Source organism: Passer domesticus, chromosome 4, assembly GCF_036417665.1.
Source record: "Passer domesticus isolate bPasDom1 chromosome 4, bPasDom1.hap1, whole genome shotgun sequence".
In the NCBI taxonomy this organism is placed as follows: domain Eukaryota; kingdom Metazoa; phylum Chordata; class Aves; order Passeriformes; family Passeridae; genus Passer; species Passer domesticus.
Window position 1 is genome coordinate 12,784,096 of NC_087477.1, and position 21,831 is coordinate 12,805,926.

Genomic DNA, 21,831 nt, shown 5'->3' on the forward strand with positions numbered 1-21,831 from the left:
TAGATGGAGTGAAAATAAGATGCAACTGATGCATTGTTTGTCACTAAGTATTCTTTGCTATGCTGGCACTCAATACTCCTGCTGTGGTGATGAAAAGAAGTTTCTTCCATTCCCTTCTAATGACAGGGTACCCACAGCACAACAACCAAGAGAAAAGAAAAAGAAAAGGGGGAAAAAAAATATTTGCTTGGTCTTGGTCACTCTGTCCCAAATGGAAAGCTCAATTAAGCAGCAGACTGATTATTCCAGCAGTTCACACAGGAAAAACAAAAACAAGCACACAAAGCCCACAGGTTTTAACTGGATGTGTTCTTCCTCCCCTTTCCAGGCAGGCTGCACTTCAGCCAGGGACAGCACCATGACCAGTGACAGTCCAGAAGGAAGTGCCCGGGTGTGGTGGCCGAGGCTGCCTTGGGCAATGGCTGAACCCTGCAATGCCCCTCTGGCACTGGGAGGGGCCCTGGGGCAGCGCTGGGGCAGCCATGGGCTGAGAGCTCGGCCTGCTGGGGGGCAAGGATGCCAATTTTGGGAAGTGCTCTGTAACCATGACCTCCTTGAACAAACCCAGAGCTATTTCCAGCCTACACACTGCACCACACCTTATTCTCTCCCCCCAAACACAACAAGCTGCACTTGGTTTGCAGTGACAGCTGCCACTGAAACAGAGGCTTGAGGATGGTCCAGCAGCTTTTCACCTAGCAAAGGTGATGGATGGAAAGGTGATGGACTGCTGCTTCAAACAGGTTCAGTTTACCTGTCAGACACCACATAGACACATATATACATACACATTTTAACATTACTTATGAAACTGTAACCTGCTATTTTATCACCTCTACCAGCTGGGTGGGTCTGTCACAGCCATCCTCTGTGCTGGACCAAAAGAAAAGAAAGGTGCTGGAATTCTTTCTATTAATTGTGACCTCAGCAGCCTGACTGCTACTGAGGGATTAAAGAGAGAAGGGAGATGGAGCAGCAATCAGAGGAAAACAAAAAGCAAAATTAAAATCTCTAAGATGCAAACACTGATGAAAAACTTTCAATGTACATTTCTGAAAGTGACTGGTACCAAATTTTTCACAAAGATAATCCTATCTGCTGACATAGATCAAAGTGTAATGTTCACCTGTGTTCCTGAAGCTCATCTCTATCTGGATACCCCACGCAGCAGGCTGGAAGCAGTTCTAATGCTACTTCTCAATATAGTCCATACCTTTTTTCTATTTGCTTTTAATTACTTAAATACCTCCAAATTCTTTGAAATTATAACATAATTTAAAAATAATTATAATTAAAAATAATTATATTCCCTGCTTAGTCCCCATATGATAAAAGCACCCAGGTACATTTTTTAAAAAGCACTGACTCCCCAGCTCCAAGTAAGTGCCGGGGTCGGCTGTTGCTTGTCTCTCCCCCAGCACGGGAAAAAGTGGTTCTGGGTAGGCCGCGCTCTCGAAGAAGGAGTCTGGACTCTTGCTTTAGGTCTTCAGTCGAGTTTATTATTTCTTATCTACAAAGATTTTCTGTCTGTCCAGCCGAGGTCTGATCAGCAAGACAGCCAAAGGCACTCTCTCCCGCCCACGAGGCGGTTGTCTCTTTTATAGTGAAAACTACGTATTCGATATTTACCTTTACTTCCCAATACTTTCTGCCCTTGTTGGCAAGTGTACTCTTTCTATGAACCAATCCACACATGCCAACATCATCCTGAACATAGATGCCAAGGAGAAGAAAGAAGAAGGACGGGGCACGCCCAAATTCCTCCATCTTGGGACTCCTGATCCATGCACAGAATTCTAGACCCCCCTGTACAACACATAAAACCCCCCTGTACAGTGCATTCTAACTTAAGTTCTAACAAGTGAATAACATCCCCTCACCATTCAGACCTGAAATTCTCTCATCTCCTCACCTTCAGGTGTCATTTCTTTAAAAGGATCAAAGTCAAGCCACCAGGTACTTTTGGCAACATTCCAGGGCCTCCGAGCCCCCCAAGGGTTGTCTCGGTAGCTCTGGACATCCGGAGTGATGTACTGAGTTCCCACAAGTAAGTTTGAAGAGTTTTGCTTCAGGCAACTCAAGGATTCTCAGACTTCAGGCACACAAGCCCCACCTTCCCATCCATTAGTGTTTATGTTATATTCCAAACTGCCTTACATTAAGCCACTTGACAGCTAGCCCTGATACAATAACTTCCCAGTACTCTACTATTCAGCTTTTTTAAAAAATAGTTGGTTTTATTTGAGGTAGTGCCTCTCTGTCATCAAAAGGGAAACGTTCCTGCCCACGGCAGCACAACACCCTCAGCAAGGGCCAGCAGCAGAGCTCAGCAGCTGGCCCCGAACTTCAAGTGGCATTTGTGGAGCTCACAATCAGTGGCACAGACGGGGGGTGGAATCACAGGCAATTCCTGTCCCTGCTCCAGGCCAGATGTCTCCAAGTGGCCAGCTGCCAATGGCACAGCACAGCTGAGGATGCTCTGCTCCCACTTCTGCCTTGGGACAATCAGCAGTCCCTTGTGAGGAGGCAAGGCATGGATGGCAGTGGCAGGGCTGCCACACACACCTGGGAGCCCCTGGAATCACCTTTGGGATCTGAGGGTGGGTTTTCCTGCCAGAGAGGACAGATGTTGTCTTGGATAAAGTGATTTACCCCTAATCACCACCAAGAGCTCCACGGAGGAAAGGCTGATGGAAGTTCTAAGTGCAAGTGGAAATTGTCAGTTAAGGCTGGGGAGTCTCAGTACAGAAAGGCAGCAGGATGCAAAGCTCTGACAGCTCCCTTCACTCTTTTGTCCCTTTGCTGGGAGCTGCAAAATGTTCCTGTTAGGGTGAGATGACCTTGTCAAAGTGATATATTTATTACCAAAGAGTTCATCCATAAGGAGAGCACACAGATGAGGCCCCATGATCAGTGGCAGCAAAGAAATAATGATTTGTTTCTGTTTTTCTACAAGCTGTGGTGGCAGGTAGAGCTGTGCATGGCTCAAACCTCTCACCAGCCTACATACACCTACTTCAAAAGAGCACCATATTTCTTATTGGTTTTAAAAACAGAGAAAGTAGGATAATTATTAGAATATTTAGCAGAAAATGTTGCTGACTCATTTACATGGAAGCAGAGAGGGAAAAGGGAAAGCTTTGGGGAGGACATAACAAGTATGGAGAGATAAAAGCATAAGGGAGGAAAGAAGGCTGGACTATAAACCATCTCCTGTACATTGGAGGAGAGGAAAAACCCCTTCATTGGGTGTTTGGCTGTCAGGAAACCATAAAAACTCAGAGAGCTATATAATCTGTAATAAGGTGTTTCATCTCTTCTTTTATGGCTTTGCTGACAGGTAGAGCAGATTCCAATGTTTCCTTACAACAAACTGGGAATAATTTTACAGCCACGCTCTCCTTTCTCCCTCCCTTTACCCTGACAGCCTTTGTCCAGTTAGTGCTGCCACTGCCACTAAAAATTACTCCCATGTATGACCAGCATCTCCTCAGCCGTAGAAGAGGAGGGGCCAGACTCCCTCTCCCTTTGGAACTCCAGCCCTGCCACATCACTCCCCAGCCTCTCCTTTGCCAAGGGACCCCAAGCTTGAACTTCCCATCACCTTTTGTTACTGCCTAGCCATGCAGGTCTCTAACAGAGAACATTTCCTCCATGCTTTTCCTGCATGTCCAAATAACACAAACCAGTCACAACCAGAAACAACGGGCTGCTGACCTGTTATTTTATTTAGCACCTCTATTCACACCCCTCCCAGCAGTCACTCAGCAATCTGTCAGAAGTCATGGTGCAGTGGGTGCCTGGATGCCAGAGGCTTCCCTGTGCAGGCTGCAGCTGCTCTGTCCCCTCTCTTTGAAGAGCAAGGCAGCCAGAACAAGGCAGCTCACATTCTGGACTGAACTGACCAAGCACCTGACTCAGCCCATTTTTTAGGGTTTCATGCTCTGTTATGATGCTGGTAAGAGAATTGCTTTGCACTGCCAAGGAGGGAGTTCCTGCACTGCAGGGAGTGCAGGAACAGGAGCTGTCACACATGTGAGCCACACCAGGACACACTTTTATCAGACTTCATACCTTCAGCAGGACAGAGTAAAGGAGTCCTTTTGGGGAAGATGACTACAGGGAATCTGACACTGGAACAAGGAAAGATGGTATTTACTGATAGAACTTCTTGCCACTGCTAAACACCTACCTCAGGAACACACACAGCCACGAAAATATTTCATTAAGTGCTTTGGAAAACAGGGATTTAGATTTACTTTTTCTCAGGCTGTATCCCATGGCCACAACTGGCCACCAGAAGAGATAAACTGTCTCCAATGTTTCAATATTTTTAAACCAAACTGAGAACCATATTATAAACCTCATACACAGAACATGAGGTTTACAAAGTATTTAGCAGTGTGGTCATTATATTTTGGTGTAAATCACGGCACAAGTGGAAGTTAAGCAGAGGGCAGTTTAACCATTGAAGAGAAAGAAGTAACAAATGAAATTCTATCTCAGTTCTCTCTTACTGTAATCTGCCAGAAATCCAAGGAAGGGAACAGAAAGAGTTTTTATCATCATTTTCATAGAATCCATTCTACACTTCTATTTCCTGTGTTAGAGAGTGGCATGTACTTTATTATGACTGATACACAGAGGCATGACACATTTGTTCCTGACAAGTAACAGCTGGTGATGTAAATCAGGGGATAGTTAGTGAAAGCAGCTGGGAATGGTGACAGGGAAAGGGAGAGAAACAAGAGGGTGCTGGAACACTTCCACCCAAATCCCATTCAGGTCAACCTTAAGCTGGTTTAAAAAGCTTGTGTGTATAGGGCTGCCTAGGTGACCAACATTATGCCTTTTCTTTACAAGAGTGTCAGGAGAGGTGACTTCGAAAAGGAGAATTAGAAAAGCTTGGAAACAGTTAATCTATGAAAGTGCTTCAGACAGGAGCAACACCACTGAAGAAAGCTGGAAAGGTACCTATGGGACAAGGGGCAGAGTGAACCAAAAAAATGATGGAATTTCAAGAGGGAACAGTCATCACATGCCTCTACAGGTGAAAAGCCTCTAAATATTTTTGTGTGGAAACCTTACATTAAATATCTTGGAGAACAGTACCTAATATATAGAGCTGAAAGATTCCCAGTGAACTTTATCTTTACTACAACAGTCATTATTCACTTTTGGATATTGTTTCAGACAAGCAAAGCCATTGCCAATAAATTCTAAAATTATAAAAGTGTCAGTTAAAAAAGAAGCATCAGTAACTACATCTGTAAAAATTAACAACTACAAACACAAGATACACAAGACAGAGCATGCATTAAAATGGCATCATGGATGAAAAGCAAAAGAATTCTCCAGGCCTGCAGGAATAATTTTTCTATTTGTTAGGTGGTGGTGTGCCCTTCACACAGGTGTAAACTAGGCAGTCCCTAATTATCACCTGTGCTCAATTCTCTTAGAACACAGATTGTGGAGAGCACTCCTTGCAAAATTATTGTCACACCTCCAGAGCCCAGCCTAAAGAGAGCCCTAATTAATCTCACTATCACTCGCAGGACAAGTGCAAGAGTTGCAGAACAGCCATGGAGGCATCAAAAAAAGCTACAGAAAGCTCAAAGCATAACCTCTCCCTACAGAAGAGATTTAAGGTAGCAGGCAGGTTGAATACAACTTTTCCTTTCCTTTTTATTTCTGGGAGTAAATACTTTCTCCCTAGACACACACACACGGTAATACTTGGGAAGAGGAGATAAATCCTGTGTCTTCAGGGAAGTTGACAGGATGGGGATTAGATTTCTGTGGGATTCTGTTTTGGGTGCTTTATCTACTATGGCAATTGCTAGGCTAAAGACCAATCCCTTCCAAGCAACTGAAAGATGGTCTAGGAGTAACAGGCTGCCAGCTTTGCGTGGCAGGAAATACCATGGTTGGGACGGCCACGACACACAGAGCATCACCACACAATTTCAGAAGATTTTGAGCACTCCCCCAAACACAGTAACACCACACAATTTCAGAAGACTTTGAGCACTCCCCCAAACACAGTAACACCACACAATTTCAGAAGACTTTGAGCACTCCCCCAAACACAGTAACACCACACCTCATCAGAAGGCTTTCAGCACCCCCCCAAACACAGTAACACCACACCTCATCACAAAGTTCTGCTTTCGAGGCAGGTCAGGGTCACCATTATGTCAGGATGACTGTGGAGGCACAACCGAGACCAAAGAAGGCTTCAGGCATCTCCCCATACAGAGCCACCTCAGAAGGCTACAAGCATCTGCTCCTCTTGTTCCTCAGCCCAGCCTTTTACACCCTCCTGTCCATGCACTGCCCCTGAGTGCCCTCTGCTCCCCTGGGGGACTGGTCAGTGCCCCTGGGCACTCCTGGCTCCTTACCTTCAATGCTGTTCACCTGCCTGGCACAGCTGTAGCCCACTGGGGATGAGGCTCCAGCCCCACTCCCAGTTACCACAACCTGTGCACCTACACAGCTACGGATGTGCTAATACAGGAAATTAAAGGAATACTTTAAGAAACATTTGAGACAATACTCAGCAAATGCACGAACTGACATGATCACACTCAGTGTAAGAGGGAAACAGTAACTGGCAGCAAGGAGCTCAGTCAGAGTGACTGACTTGGAAATAGCCAGCAGAGAAGTGACCCAAGGAGCTGCACATGGGCACAGTGTCCCTGTCACACACAACATGGTGCTGTAAGGTGTAAAACCATTGCTGAGTGCAGCCTGGGCTCCATGAGCTAGCAATCCCAGTGGCAAAGTGACTTCCGACTTCAGCCAAGGTTTCTTCAGACATGACCACAATCAGCAACTGAAAACCTGGTTTAACACCCCTAAATCAGGCACAGGCCAGTGCAGGAGCAGTGCATTGCTATGACTGACACATGCCAAATACAGACACTTACCAGCACAACGGGTCAGGCCATTCACAGCTTTTTATGATGTGTGTTTGCTATCAGAGAAGCCCAATCACCCAAACATGGGTTTAACTCCTGTGTAAAATACAAGCAATGTTCCTACCTGACACAGACATGTCATAAATAAAATATTAGCCCGCTCTAAGTGGCACACTGAGGAGCAAAGCCCTCACTGCAGGAACCACCAAGCCCTTCCCCCAGACAGCTGAAACAACACAAGATGCCCCTGAGGAAAGCCAATGCCATACCAGGCTGGTGGAGCTGCCCAGCGAAGCACGCTGCACACAGCAGCACCTCTGCCTGCCTGCAGAGGCAGCTGGGCACAGACCCCCCAGGCACACCCCAGCCTGATGGGCACTCACAGCACTGCCAGAGGGGCTCTGTGCCCGACCTCCTCGCACCAGGACAGCCAGGGCCAGGAACAACCCGCTAACCAACAGTGCCGGTGCCAATGGAAAGCTCGGTACATCTGTTCTGAGCTGCTGCAGGGTTAACAGAAACCACTGTGCCATTATTCAGCTCCAAACCAGACTTCACACCATTGTGACATTTGATGACAGCACTTCCCTTCTGCCAGCGTTTTATGGCCGTGCAATAGAAGCCACTTATCCAACCACTGAATTCCTCTTCTGTTGTTCAAATGCTGTGTTGTTACAAGGTGTTGCAATGCTAGTTCACCTAGCAATAATAACAATGTAAAAGACTCAGCAATGCAATTGAATTAAATCAATCACTGGAGGATTGCTTTGGGGTTTTTTTATTGGCTTGAAAGAATATGGGGGGGAAAAAAAAACCCAGATGCTAAACAAAATAACTCTGAGTAAGAAATTATAAAGGCCATTACACAGTGATGTAGACTGTGAATCTGACTTTAAATTGTTAGAAGACTTATTCAATTATCAAACTGTTCAAAGTGAAACTAAGAATAGCTATAGAAAGATAATTATATTCTCGTGGTTTACTGCTGCCATTTGATTATTTGCAATGTCCTTTAGACTTTCCAAACTGATGCAATATAAGAACAAAAACACTTATCTTGTGCTCAAGTCAAAAGTGCTTTTCAAATATTACATGCTCTATAGTTTAGAATTTATGTAACAGTTAGAGATCTTATTGAGCTGGAAAATAAAGAGACTTTGCTTTTCCAATTTGTTCTTCAGTTATTTTCCAGTTGAGTAACAAAATCCTACTTTAAAACTTCTAGTCAGTAAAAAGCAGTTGACTGTTCACAGGTTTTCAGCAGGACAAATTGACAGTTATATTTCATAAAATATGTAGACCTCTGAAAGAAAGTTGTTTTGACAATTTTTAGAATAAATTATTAACTTCATGCATTTTATTGTATTATTTTCCTGTAACTGCCTATCACAAAGCAATATGTTTATGTTTACATGTGGTTGTGTACTAGTAAAAATGGTACTGGTTTAAGTGGAGAAAGAAATAGCATGCAAAAAAACCCCAAACTAATAAATAAAAACATTTTTTAAAGTCCACACGTTAAAATAATTCTCCACATAAAGGAAATTTGTGACTTAATTTTCATTTACTTAATTGTAAATAAGCACAAAGCCTACACTGTGTATTGCTGATGTAGTCACATCGTCTGTGGTAAAAGGATTAATATGTCATAAAGATATATTTTAAATGTTATCCATTGTATACATTATGGATAAACAGACACAGCAAAACATCTCCAAGCAGTGCAAGATCCACCTTTGCTGAAAGGTTTCGTTTCAGAAGCAGAACCCTCCCAAATGCATCAGTTTTGACAAAGCTCTGAACTCGAAGCTGTCCAAGGTGAACATTCCCTGGTTACTCCTCACTCAGAGACTCCAATGGAAAACCTGACCTTTCACACTGCTAATAGACATTTCAACAGCTCCTCGGCACAAAAATAGATAAATTCTTCTGTTTCACTCTCACCAGGAATGCTTACCAAGGACAGGTGATGCCCTCTATACATCAGCAGCCAGTCATTTTAACACTGAGCATGTCATATTCTTTACTTTTAACTTTCCGAATGACCTAACGAACCCTAAGGTGATGTTATTTGGATTTGGGGCATTTCTGGGGGAAGGGAGGTTTTTGATGTGGAGTTCTTCTGCTTGTTTGTTTTAATGAAAACAACTGTAAAATTCTACACTGTAATTTTATCAGGTTCATTTTAAACAATCACTGTCCTTTCCATTGTGGAGACATGCAGTCCTATAACCAGAAGAAACATCATCTCTCACCAGCTACCCCGGAAATTAAAAAGGTGGGAAAATATAACTAAAATTTACAAGGTGAGCTGTTCTTCTCATTTTCAGTAGGAGTTTAAGCTAACCACATCACCTTCCCAGAGGCCCAAATGCAGATTGCTGCAACGTGAGGATCATGACACCTGTGACACCTGTGACACCCTGGCACTGGAAAACACCATTTAAAGTATTCTGGGCTTGGACTACCCACCCAATTCCTCAGCCATTCCAGCTGAAATGTGCATTGTCCATTGGGTCAATTCAATGCATTTTGGTGTCCATTCCTGGGCCCATCCACACCATCAGATCGATGTGATCAGGGGGTGCTGCACTCCCCCCCAGGCAGGGAGCAGCGGGCAGATATTCTCCATGGCATTTCCACCACTGCAGCCATAACAGGCAAAGCCCTCACAGCCACAGCCAAAGCACAGCACAAGTCAGCCTTTCATGTCAGAAAAATTAAAACCTCTTTCTAACACCAGTAGGAAGTTTCTGGAACAGTAAGGGCCTGTTAAGTAACCCAGACCTGAGCTGTGCTGTGAAGCTTCCATGCAACAGCTACTGAACAAATGTGGATCTGAACTTTGAAGCTGACAAAGCCTTCACCAGTTTTCAAAGGAGCTTCCAGGAAGAAGAAAACATTAATACACGTTTCAAATACTAGAAAGATGAGGCATATATGGTATATCATCATAAGCAATCTATACATTCTAGTACAGCTTCTTTCTTCAGCAGAAAGGAAAATGTAAAGTCCCAAGGCAAAATCTCAGGATTCAGGTAAGAAAGATGTGCAAATATTTATGGAGAAGAAGAGCAGGCTGCTGGTAGAGATGAACCAAATGTTTACACAGAATGGCTAAAAGAGTTTCCAATTGCTGTCATGTCACATTTTTGTCATGTGCCTCCATTGGCTTCTTTTAGGCCAATCAAATTTCAGTAGGTGTCTGTCACCACACTTGAACTCAGTTTCAAGTTGTTAGATACATCCTTGCACAAGTGTAAGGTGAGACAGCTTTGAAAGGAGATATTCAATTGCAAATGGGATCCAAGCCACAGATTTCACCCCCAGCCATGATACAAATACATAGACACGTGTATATTTATATTTTACACATGCACAAATGCATATATGTTTGCATATATACATAAAATATTTTAATATGTTATTATACATAGATACATGTGTATATTTATATTTTACACATGAACAAATGCATATATGTTTGCATATATATATAAAATATTTTAATATGTTATTACACATACACACATGCATGTCTATTTCTGTTATGAAGTTCCAAGCAGAAAGACTTCACTGGATCAATAGCTACAATAAATTATTATCAAGAGTTGAGAGAGTGGGACATGAGAAAACAGCATTAGCAGCCACTTCCTGAGCAATTCCCCAGTTCAAGGGACATTCCTTGAAAGCAAACTCGGAGTGCCCTGCACTGAATTCACCTGAAACGAACACAAACCCCTCCAGACCACCCCAAGGGAAAGTCTGAGGAGAGGCCACAGCTGATAAGGAACCCACCCCCAGGCTCTGCTGCTGTTGGTTAAATGTCTCTCTGCGACTGAGCCCAGACTCACCACCAAGCCTGTTTCCCACCTCTATGGAACAATTAAATATGATCCCATTAGCAGCATCAATTAAGGCAGATAAAGTAATAGCCCAGTTGAATGCTGCAGGAAGCCAATGGCTCTGCTTTCACTGGATAATGGATTGCACTCCCTGCTCGTGTGCTATAAAGCCAGACATGGGATCAATACTTCCTTCTGTTTAGGAAGCCTGCTTGCCTGGGGCATAATAGATATCTAATTTAAGATTCTCTGCTCGGGCTTTCTTCTCTTAATCAAGGAATAATACATCATTTCTTCAAAAGCACTTTTTTTAGGTGTGTAATTTCCCCATCATTGCATTTTAAGAAAGTTTTAAGTAACTTCCTCAGCTTCAATTCCATGGCAGCAAAAGGTCCATTGATCTTCGGACACGTTCCAATGCTCCCTTGGTAAAGGAGACTCTGCTGACCAGCTCAGCTGCAGGAATGTGTCCCTGTCTGCAGCCTCATTCTCCCAGAAGGGCTCTTGAGGGACTGCAGAATGCAGAGTTTGCATGTTTACAATTAAATAAATTGTGGGGAAATCAATTTGGATCATTTCACTGTTTTTCTTATTCAAGGAGACATATGGGTTTTTCTTCCTCGAGGAAGGCTAAAGTGAACACATTTTGTAGCATTTCAACCCTGAATCAATGCAAAGGAGAACTCTCAGTCCCAAAATGCATCAGGAGACTGAATTCATCCCAGAAAAATGCAGCTACATCAATAAAATTTAGAGCTCGCATTTTCAAGGACAATGAATACATATTTGCTATGGATTGCTGGAGAAGTTTGTCACAAGCAACATGGAAAATCCTTTCAGGTTATTGTAGGCGTGGGACTTCTAAAGGAAATGAGTCGTGAAGAAAGAAATAGTGACCTTTGCTACATTTAACTGCAAAGACGCTTCTATTAAGAGAGTAACCAAACAGACTAAATGGCTGCAATGAGCTTCAAAATACAAAACAAATAATGGCATAATAAGATTTGCATTTAGCACTGAAATCAGTGAATAGCTTTAGCAAAGAACAGCTTTTCTAAGCTGCTGATTTGGCATTTACCACAAAAATCAGAGCAATCATGCTCACAGGAGCCAGGGTGTGAAATTGTTTAAGGAAAAGACAAATCCAAGATGTTTTAGGACTCTGTCCATTGCTTAGAGTGACAATGTCTGGTGGTGCCCAGCAGGGGATGGATCACACTCGGATCTGGAAGCAGAAGGAGGAGCAGGGAAGAGCTGCTGCTGCTGCTGTCACCAGGTGGAGGCTCCAAGGCATGCTAAGGAGGGCTCTCAGAGAAGCACTGGATAAAACAGGAATCCCAGAGCACACCCCTCTGAGCAGAGACAAGCGACACCTGCAAGGAGCCACAGCCGAGGGAGGCTGAGCTGTTGGGGAGACTGAGAGCAGCCACTGACTTCAGGCTGTGGTTATGGATATCCTAAATGGGTTACAGAATGTCATTTAGCCACTGCCATCACGGCAAAGAGGGACTGGAAACTGCCTTTGAGACTGACATGACCTGATCCAGAGACAGCTGGAACCAGCACTGAATGAAGCACATCAGGTACCTGGGCCCAGAGTGACTCCTAAAGACTCTTCATCCATGTGCCTTGTACAGGTGTATAGAGCAATGAACATTTCAAATATCTCTTATTTAAAGCAGCCCCTCCAAATGACTCCTTTTGCTACTCTGAATTGACCAGCCTGCATTATCAATCATTCTCCTGAGGAATTCCAAGCCCCTTCCACCACTGACTTGGCTCTCAAGAAGCTCCACCTCAGTGCTATCTGTAATAAATCAAGAGATTTAACTCACAATTTGAATTACAGGAAAGGCATATAAATAACTTCTAACACAGTAAGAATTAATTTAATCCAGAAACTTCACTGTGAAGGCTTCCAGATATATAAAAATTCTGCTTTTATTGCATTACCTAGACAAATTTCTGAAGAATGGTTAAGAAAAACATTTTAAGTGTCAATACAGAGCAGGCTGGCAACACTTTCTCAAATATAAATGAGCATTTATATATCTTTCTAATACAAACACAGTAATCCCAGGAAAAGCATACTGCTTGTACTGTTGCTTTTTACTCATGGACAACCCAAGAACTCCTTTAAAAGTCCTCTCAAACTGGAAAACAAGGTGCCTGCTATTGGAAGGAAAATACAGACAAAGCAGCCAGATATAAAACCTGGCCTCGTGAGCTCAGACATCACATTTCTGGTCTGCAAATGCTGAGAATGGACACTTGCAACACTACTTTCCATTTCTGAGTACAAATGCCCTCATGTCAGGGCAGAGACCTCTCCAAAATTACAACGAGAGGCAAGAGGTATAAGCAGAACTAATTTATTGCCATTTAGCTCTTCCCAGAGGTGCCCAAGTTCAAAAATTAGACCTTCAATGCTTGTCTCCCCCCAGCCAGTTTCTTGAACTTCTTCAGCACATCAGGGTTTTTCAGTGAGCTCCCAAGGTTTCCTGGGACCTCTGATTTCTGCAGTCCTGCTCTAAATCCAGGATTATTTTGCTTTCACAGTCCCTCTCTGCCCATCCATGGCCCCCAGACACGTTGTGTTAAGTCTTTATAAATCATAAGTGAGGGAGGTTTTGTTTTCCCTCTGCCACCACTCCCCATTTCTCCTTGCACCCAGTCCAACAGCCCACAGGAAAACCATCCATCCTATCCATGTGTACATTTGTACTGCTCCTCCTCGAGGGAATTTCAGCTCCCTGCTCACTCTCTGCAGACACAGCATGAAAGGAGCTGGGCTTGCTTCTGCACTCGGGCTGCCCTTCCAAACTGGAACCAGTTCCTATGGACTGTCAGATAACACAGCAAGGCACTCAGGACTGCCCAGGTGAGAAGGGAGGGCGCTGTGTGGGAAGGAGGTAGAGACAAATTCCTGATGTGCCCCAGTGAGGTGTCCAAGTGACAAACTGAGGGAAAATGAGAACCAACACCACTGTCAGGGCTGACTCCATGAATATTTCTTCATAAAGACATACTGCAGAAAGCCTGGCTAAACACATCCTTTGCCTACTTTGAACTTAGCATTCTCAAGACACCAGCTGCATGTCATCTAGGAAGCATTTTGTAATTCTAAAATTTAACTTGATAATCATTTCTGTCTCCTCTATTAACTCTAATGAAGCAGGCTCATTAATTTTCCAACAGGTACTGCTTATTTCATCAAGCTGATCTGTCAGAGCACAGCAGTGTGAGGAGGGCATTCCCTCCTTCTCCAGGTCTGAAGAACTTGCTCTGAAAGGCAATGTGCTCACACTGGATTCAGGCTGGGGTCTGAGAACACTGTCAGACTTTCTAAAGCCTGGCAGAGTTAGTACTGCTGAACTGGAGACAGCAGCACTTCCTGGGCCAAATGCAAGGACACGAAGGCAGTGCTGTTATCCCTCCTACCCCGACAGATGCAGGAGCACTCGACAGAAAAAATGAAGTCCCTCCTGATGTCTTAGCACAAGGCATATTTAAATGTTTAGGAGAAGACACCAGGCAGCTCTTCATCTCTGGGTAGTTAAAAACACACACATAAATTCTGTCCTTTCATCTCAGGCAATGAAACTGCCATGCACCAGTCACCCAAATCACAGCAATGGGGAGCAGTGGCAAAAAGCTGAAGGGCCCCAAAAATCTCAACTACCAGCAACACCACTGACAGGAGAGGCTGAATTTCCAGGAGAGAGCAAACTGTGGACTGTGGCTGCATACTGAAAAAACAGACATCTGTAAACCCCTGTAAATCAGAAGCTGCCAACAGCTTCAGAGGTTTTTATAGCAAAAAACCCCATGCTAAAGGGAGCCTTAAGCAAATAAAATGGAGACTCAGACAGCAGCATTCTGGAATTCCAAAGGCAAAAACATCATCATGTTTCCTATAACTAGTTATGATTTCTCATTATACAAATGTGCCTTGAGGAGTCACATTACTGCAGGGTTATTACACCCAGTCACTGCTGACCCCTGGGTCACAAATTAAAATCAACCAGATCTACAGCTCTATTTAAATTATAATATACCTCTCATTTCATGGAGGAATCTCATCATGAAGATCATAATTGCAAATTGCCCACCAGACACATTAGGCAGAAGTAGGATTTCTTTTAAATTAAAAAGTAGAATTTCTTATACCCCACCAGCATACTGTAAGGATCATTAAAGCATTTTGGAAAGCCCCAGTTTTAGTTTGCCTTCAACTTTTCTGCAGTACAAAAATAAATTACTTATTTGAATTAACATTCTTGATACATGATGTTAACTCTTTTCTGGCTTATCTTGTCTCAGGTTATCTGAAACAGTTAAATTTATCCTTCTACCACAGATACTGGAAGAGTTTAGGACCTGATTGTTAAACATGGATTTAAAAAAAAACATATTTTGATCAGGTTAGGCTTCGTTCAAGTTTATGCTGCAAGGAAAGGAACATCTGCATCCAAACAGGCCATAGAAAAGATATTGATGGCACTGAGCAAATGTAAACTGTTTGGTAACCTGGAGCGTGTCAAGACAGGTAGAACTCTTCCACAAGACTTGGCAATAATACAAAATATTTCAGAGAAGAAAATATTTCAGTTGGAAGGGACCCACAACAATCATCTAGTCCAACTGCAATATGTAGCACCTGTAATTTTTATCCCAAAAGAGCTTAAAATGTTTGTCTGACTTCATGCATAAGAATCACTTAATCCACTGAAATACAGCAGCTAAATTAATTAGGGCTGGAATTGAAGAACAGGGATAAAAATTTGAGAGAACATTCTCGTTGTTTAGAGTCTATGGCATTTGTTAAAGGACACAAAAACCAGCTATGGAAGAGCACTTAAAAAAACAAACAGGAAAATAAGCACTAAAAATTAGATTTGAAACAGAAGCAATGTACTCTGGAATTCTGTTTCAAAGCACTGGAAGTGAATCAGTGCTTAACATCTTCTGTGGATTATATGTTTAATTTTTAGCAATCCAGTGAGGCATTTTCCTAAGAATGCACATAAGAAGAGCAGAGCAAAAATTTATTTTTTAATGTTTAAATTTCCTGGAATTTTTTTTTCCATCTCTGTTTGGCCAAAACTGAAAATCATCTATGCGACACAGTAGTTTGACCCCTCAGTGTGCAGAGTGTGATCAATTTGTCTGATGCCATATTAACAATTTTTCTTTTACATTAGTGCTACAAGTGTCAAGGAAACATCATTTCCTTGTCTAAGCTCTCATGGTCTAAAATGAGATGAGGTACAAAAAAATTCATCATAAATACTGAAACATCAGCCAAGTTCAACTATATGGGCAAAATTCTGTTCTCAAAGCACCAAATAATTCTGAACAAACACTAACAGAAAATGAACCACCACGAGCTGTTAGCTCAGTCCCTTTCTGGACAGGGATTTCTTTGTGAATTGCCCCTGTGCTGCCTTGGACAAAGGTAGGGAACAGATTTCTCACTTTGAGCTGCCAGCCTTTAAAGTGAAGGGCTCCCAACAGGAACAGAAGCCAACCCCTTTGCACAGAGCAAACAGCATTGCCCAGAATGTCACTGCAGCAGCCCGTGGCCACCAAGCACAGGTCACAGACTCACTGCAGAACATCAGCAGGGAAAGGCAGAACCAGGCAGAGCTGATTAACAGGGACAAGCTGGAGTGGCAGTGGGACATAAAGAAGGACACGGATCATCCCGATGGACAGCTGACATGTACACAGGACAGTCACTGTCAGGATTAGTAGAGTTCAAAAAAGGTGTTTGAAAGGATGAAGTACAGATGTTCCCAGAAACTTTGTCACATATAACATGGGTCAAGATGCTGAAAAAGCACGCAGAGGTGTATTTGAGCAAAATGGACCCAGGCAGAATCCAACCTCTGGTAAATGACAGTGAGAAAAGGGGAAAGGGAAGCAAGGTCCTCTGAAGGTTGAGGTAAAATGTCTGATTCCAAAGAAAATTGGGATCCTGCAGAGGAATAAAAAGCCAAGTTAAAAATGATCGGAACCACCAGCAGTACACAATCTTCTGGCAGTATTCTCCAATCACACACAAATTTGTTAAAAAAACTGGGACATTAAGCTTTGAAAGTCTGTTCAGGGAGCAACAGAGCAAAGCAACATCTTCAAGATGCTTCAGAGAATCTGTAATGGTTAGAGGCACCTGAAAAGACTGAGCCAAAGCAACCCAAGAACACCTGACAATGGAGTCACAGAGCGCCAGAGAAGGACACCAGTGCCAGTGTCCCTCAGAGCAAAGGGCAGAGACACAGCAACCTGTGCTGCTCATCCTGAGCTGGATCTAATGGAAAAGGGACGGGCAGGGGGTTGACAGATGGAGATGTGAGCTCAGAGAGAAAACCATTCTGAGAGAGAGCTGTATCCAAGGGGTGCTCACATGAAGGAAATTATGTGCACGTGCTCACAGCAAGGTTTTCCCAGAGCTGTGATTCCAACTGCCCCCATAGGCAGCAGCACCTGCCTACAAAAGATCTGACTTGGAGACACTGCAATGATCTGAGCTCTGCATTTCCTTCTCAGAAGGCTCACACACCTCATCCACCTCTCTGCTGCAACAGCACCAAGCAAGGAAGGACAGGGACATCCAATTCCTAGGCCCTCTGCATGAAATATGCTCCCCAGAGCTACAGCCCACAAGGGCACCAGGTCTTTTTTCTTGCTCAAATTCAGTGAATACCAAGCACTCTGCACACTGCAGCAGTTCCACCTGAAAAATGAATTCTGCACAAGTTTTGCAAGGTTTCTGTTGACCTCAGAAGCTGTGTTTTCACATGGATGCCAAACCAGCACCAATATCTTTCACTCACTCGAGAATCTTGAAATTCCGCAAGTCCAAGATTCTCAAGGATGTATTTTCAAGAGCTCAAACCACACTGATAACCACAGTGGTGATTATGGTGCTCTGCTTTCCTGTTTAATTTCCTGCACTCTGAAACCATTGCACAAACCTGGCCTGTAAATCTCAACTTTCTTGGGTTTTAACCTTGAAGATCTGTGATGATTTTAGGCAAAGCTTGAAGCCAAGAGCATGCTCTGCTCAAGCCTATTTCCAAATATCAAAAAGACACTTACATCACTGCTTTACAGAAGCACCAGAAACCCACACACCCACCTTCTACCAAGGCATGACACCACACAGGCACAAACTACCCAAGTCACAGGAATAATATTCCCTTTGAGTATTTCCTGGTGTCAGAGTTTTAAAAAACCACAAAGCACGTCACAATATTTATCTTGTTTTGTCCCTAAGAACACCCAGAAATCCTTTCTCACCAGATTTTGTTCCCATCTCAGCTGGAAGCATCCTTTTCCCTTTTTATTCTCCTCCAGTTTTATCACTGGGTGACAACAGGATTATGGAAGCTCTGATCTCTGCTCAAGTTCCAGGCAGACAAGCACTCAAAGTCTGCAGGTGAAATATAATTCTTACAGTGCTTGGGCTTGGGTTGATGGTTGCTTTTTTTCCCTTTGGGGGGTTTAATGGGTTTTGGCGTGGGGTTTTTTTTAATTGTTTCATTTTTGCTTTTCTTTTTAAATTCAGTTCTTCATATTCATGTGTTTGAGGCAGTGACTTTTAGGAAATTTCAGTGCGTTGTCTGAATTTTTCCAAAGTTATTTAGTTAGGAAAGCAAGCACCCAAATGCAGGTTTCAGCAAGGTAAACACTTTAGCTGAACACACAGAGAAGATTTCCTAAACGTGTTTCCTGTGCAAGTACTCAGCACAAGGAAGCCCACACAGACCCAGCTGGTTTCTCTGCCAGGCTTTATCCACACCGAATGACTGAACTGTGGATAACTGAGGGGACCTTCAGGAGTACAAGATAATACCCAGAATTCTTCTCTTTTGCTGCATATTTGCTTTTCATAATTTCCATTGTTAAGCCAGCTAGACTGCTAGCCTAGAGACGTTCCTTGTTTGGATGGATAGACCCAAATGTTTGGGTTTCTGTTTTTCTGCAGCAATGTTGTCCAGTTTACAACTAGCACAGCAGGCAGGGGACTGGAGAGGCTCAGTTAGTACAAATGTTATGGCCAAAGATTATCCATAAAGCCAATGCTGCAGAGTTCTGAAGATTTCTTTAGTCTGAATCAATATTCACTGTGCAACACGAAGTTCACACCAAGAACAGCTAACCAAACTTGGATATTAGGTATTTTGCTGTTTATAACCTACTCTAATGATTTAAATGGAACTTTAACAGTTTTCATGATGAAATGTCTTGTCGGTAACAACCAGGGCATCAAATTGTCGCTGTCCTATTGGAATGGTTTCATACCTTCTCAGTGATCTTCACAAGCAGCTCCTCACAGCACTGACTCCTTCTTCTCAGCACAGACAACAAACTCCAACCTGCTCTTTCATAATACCCCTCTTAACTGGATCCAGCTGTGGCCTATTAAGAGCAGGCTTGTTCTTAATGCTTGATAATTAGCACAGCTGTAACTCCTTAGGGGCCAGATTACTTTCACCACTGTCTCTATGCTCCTACCTTTTATCTAACCACATCAAATTCAGTTTTATTTTCTCTAGAGGAGTGGTAGTGAGCTCTTTCAATTACAGTGAAACTGTTTTGTCAGCACACAGTTTAAAAGAGCAATAGGGCTGTGCTGTACAAAACTAGAGATGTTGTTTACTGTGACTTACTAAAACAGAGAAATGGCATAACCCACTCATCTCTCCAGAGTGCTCAGTACTAGAAATATGTAAAAACTCCTGAACTTTCCATAATCAAGTACTGGAGAAGGTAGAATCTGAGTAGAAGACATTCACTCCTATCAAATTACCACAAAGAGCCTTTGGAGCAACTTTTACAATGTCATTCAATGAAAAGCTAATAAAGATTTTTATTTTTCTTTGATTCCTAGATCACTGCATTTAATAAATGTAAGGGTGTTTAACCCTACTGCAAATGAAATGTACTCTTCCAATGGCCTGAGTCATGTTTTGCCTTCAGCCTCCTCTTCAAAACACCACTTGCTTTGGACTGGCCACTAAGTTGTGATCTCATCTACAAATAATTGAGAGGGAAAAAGCTCTGTTGCCACTCAAAAAGTAAGCAAGATTTTACACTGAAAAAAATGCAAACCTGTCTTGCAATGCTCCCTAATCTATAAATAATTAGATCTCAAATGCCTCCTAAAGGTCAGTGTGATTATCTTTTCCCCCCTGAGAGGCAAACCAAGGATGGAGCAGAGCAATGTGGCTTCTCCCAAAAACAAAATCAGGTCTCCAGAGGTCCAATGGGCTGCTCCACTTGCAATCCTTTCATACACCAGATGTATCTCAGTTATGTCTGTGGCTTTAGAGATTGAAGGAGTCAGCTCTGACTCATGTAACTTCCAGATTAAATGGAGCATGTGAATTAAATGGAATACCTAAAACATTTTGAAAAAGTAATATCAAGCAGTGATTTTAACCCCCCAGAGGTGGAAAAATGGTGAATTTTTGTGCTCACAGTTAGGCACAAACTTAGCTGATTGAATTGTGATTGAACAAGGCACAATGATGCACACTCTTAAACATCTCCTGAAAACATTTGATTGCATTTAAATCAACACTCTTTATTCCTCCTGGCTTTTGCCTGTTTTGATTATTCAGAAGCACAACACCTTTCCAGTTCCCTGTGCTCACCTTGACCCTCTCAAATCTGACTGGAAATGCCATTTCAAGCATAAGCAGGCCAGGTCCTCAGAGCATGCAGTTTTCACTCGCTGCTTGAATTTAACACCAGCCTTCTCATCTGCAATTTTTAAATTAGATTAGCGCTTTTTTTTTCCTTTGGACACAGAAATCTTCATGAATTAGCTTGGTTACAGCCTCCTCTACAATTTAACCATTACATCAGGGTGGGTGGAACTGGATGATCTTTAGAGTTCCAATACTCATCAAGTGCATTTCCCATCACCTTGTACTTTTTCTCCTCCAACTGTCACCACAAGTGACACAAGGGGTCTAAAACAGATTTACCTGTGGCTCAGAGATCTTTGAACTCCTGAGACAGTTTAAAAGAAGCATGCCCCAGAGCAAATAGGGACCATCTAAGGAAAATAAGGTCTGAAATCCACTGTCAAACAATAGGACAGAATTCCAGCAGAAATTCTGTGTATTTCAAATATTTCAGAAAGTTGTAAAACAACAACAACAACAAAAATTTCCAGCAGTTCATCTGCAGAAAATGTTGTTATATTAGTACCAGAATACCAGAATGTGCTGATTGAAACTAATTCTTTTTTTTTAAACCAGGAAAATTCAAAATGCAGAACTCAGACTGTTTTTATCTCATCTTAAGCTTTCCTTTTTCTCATTTTAAATTCCCTTGTTCCATTTGTCTTTAATCCTTCTGTATGCATTGATATGAATTATTCAATTGCAGTGAAAAATTATGTTTTCCAAAGTTCATTTGATTATTTCAGCCTTTCCTGAAATATTTTGAGACTTTGATTTTTTGCTATACTTCAGAGTAGAACCACCAAATTGCTTGAAAATTTCCCTGTTATTTTTCCGGCTCACAAAATAAGAAAATTATCACAGGGAGAAAAAGCAAGAATATTCCCTCAGCCTGCTAAAAATCAAAGAAATGGTGTAGAAACAACTTCAAACTAAAACCTACACGGTGTTCCAGCATGATGAAAACACCAGACTAGGAAGGTACAGCCCTCTATGAGGTCATGGTACCTGAAGTTCAAATAAAGCCAATAACATTTTGTGCTCATGTGTGATCCTCAGTACCCAATAGCCCCTCCTGTTGTGTCAGGTTAGGAGGTTCACCCAAAAAGCATTGCTTGATAAAATACTGTGAGGAACTCTACCACAGAATCACAGAATCTCTAGGTTGGAAGAGACCTTTAAGATCATCGAGTCCAACAGATGTTTTAACACCTCAACTAGATCATGGCACCAAGTGCCACATCCAGTCTCTTTTTAAACACATCCAGGGATGGTGACTCCACCACCTCCCTGGGCAGATGATTCCAGTATTTGACCACTCTTTCTGTGAAAAACTTCCTCCTTAAGTCTAGCCTGTATCTCCCT

At 42.6% G+C, this 21,831-nt stretch overlaps 2 long non-coding RNA genes across 2 annotated transcripts in view; both read right to left on the reverse strand.

The window, feature by feature from the left end:
• The window catches only part of LOC135298476 (uncharacterized), a 189,396-nt gene that overhangs the window by 152,024 nt on the left and 15,541 nt on the right, over window positions 1-21,831 (reverse strand). Inside the window, exon 7 of the long non-coding RNA XR_010360469.1 lies at window positions 20,431-20,539. This is a non-coding gene — a long non-coding RNA (uncharacterized LOC135298476). The remainder of the gene's footprint in view (window positions 1-20,430; window positions 20,540-21,831) is intronic.
• LOC135299908 (uncharacterized) lies at window positions 1,570-7,529 on the reverse strand. Its single transcript, XR_010361746.1, has 3 exons — window positions 7,304-7,529; window positions 6,930-7,016; window positions 1,570-4,133 (listed from the first exon to the last, which is right to left on the reverse strand). It is a non-coding gene; the product is annotated as an uncharacterized LOC135299908 (long non-coding RNA).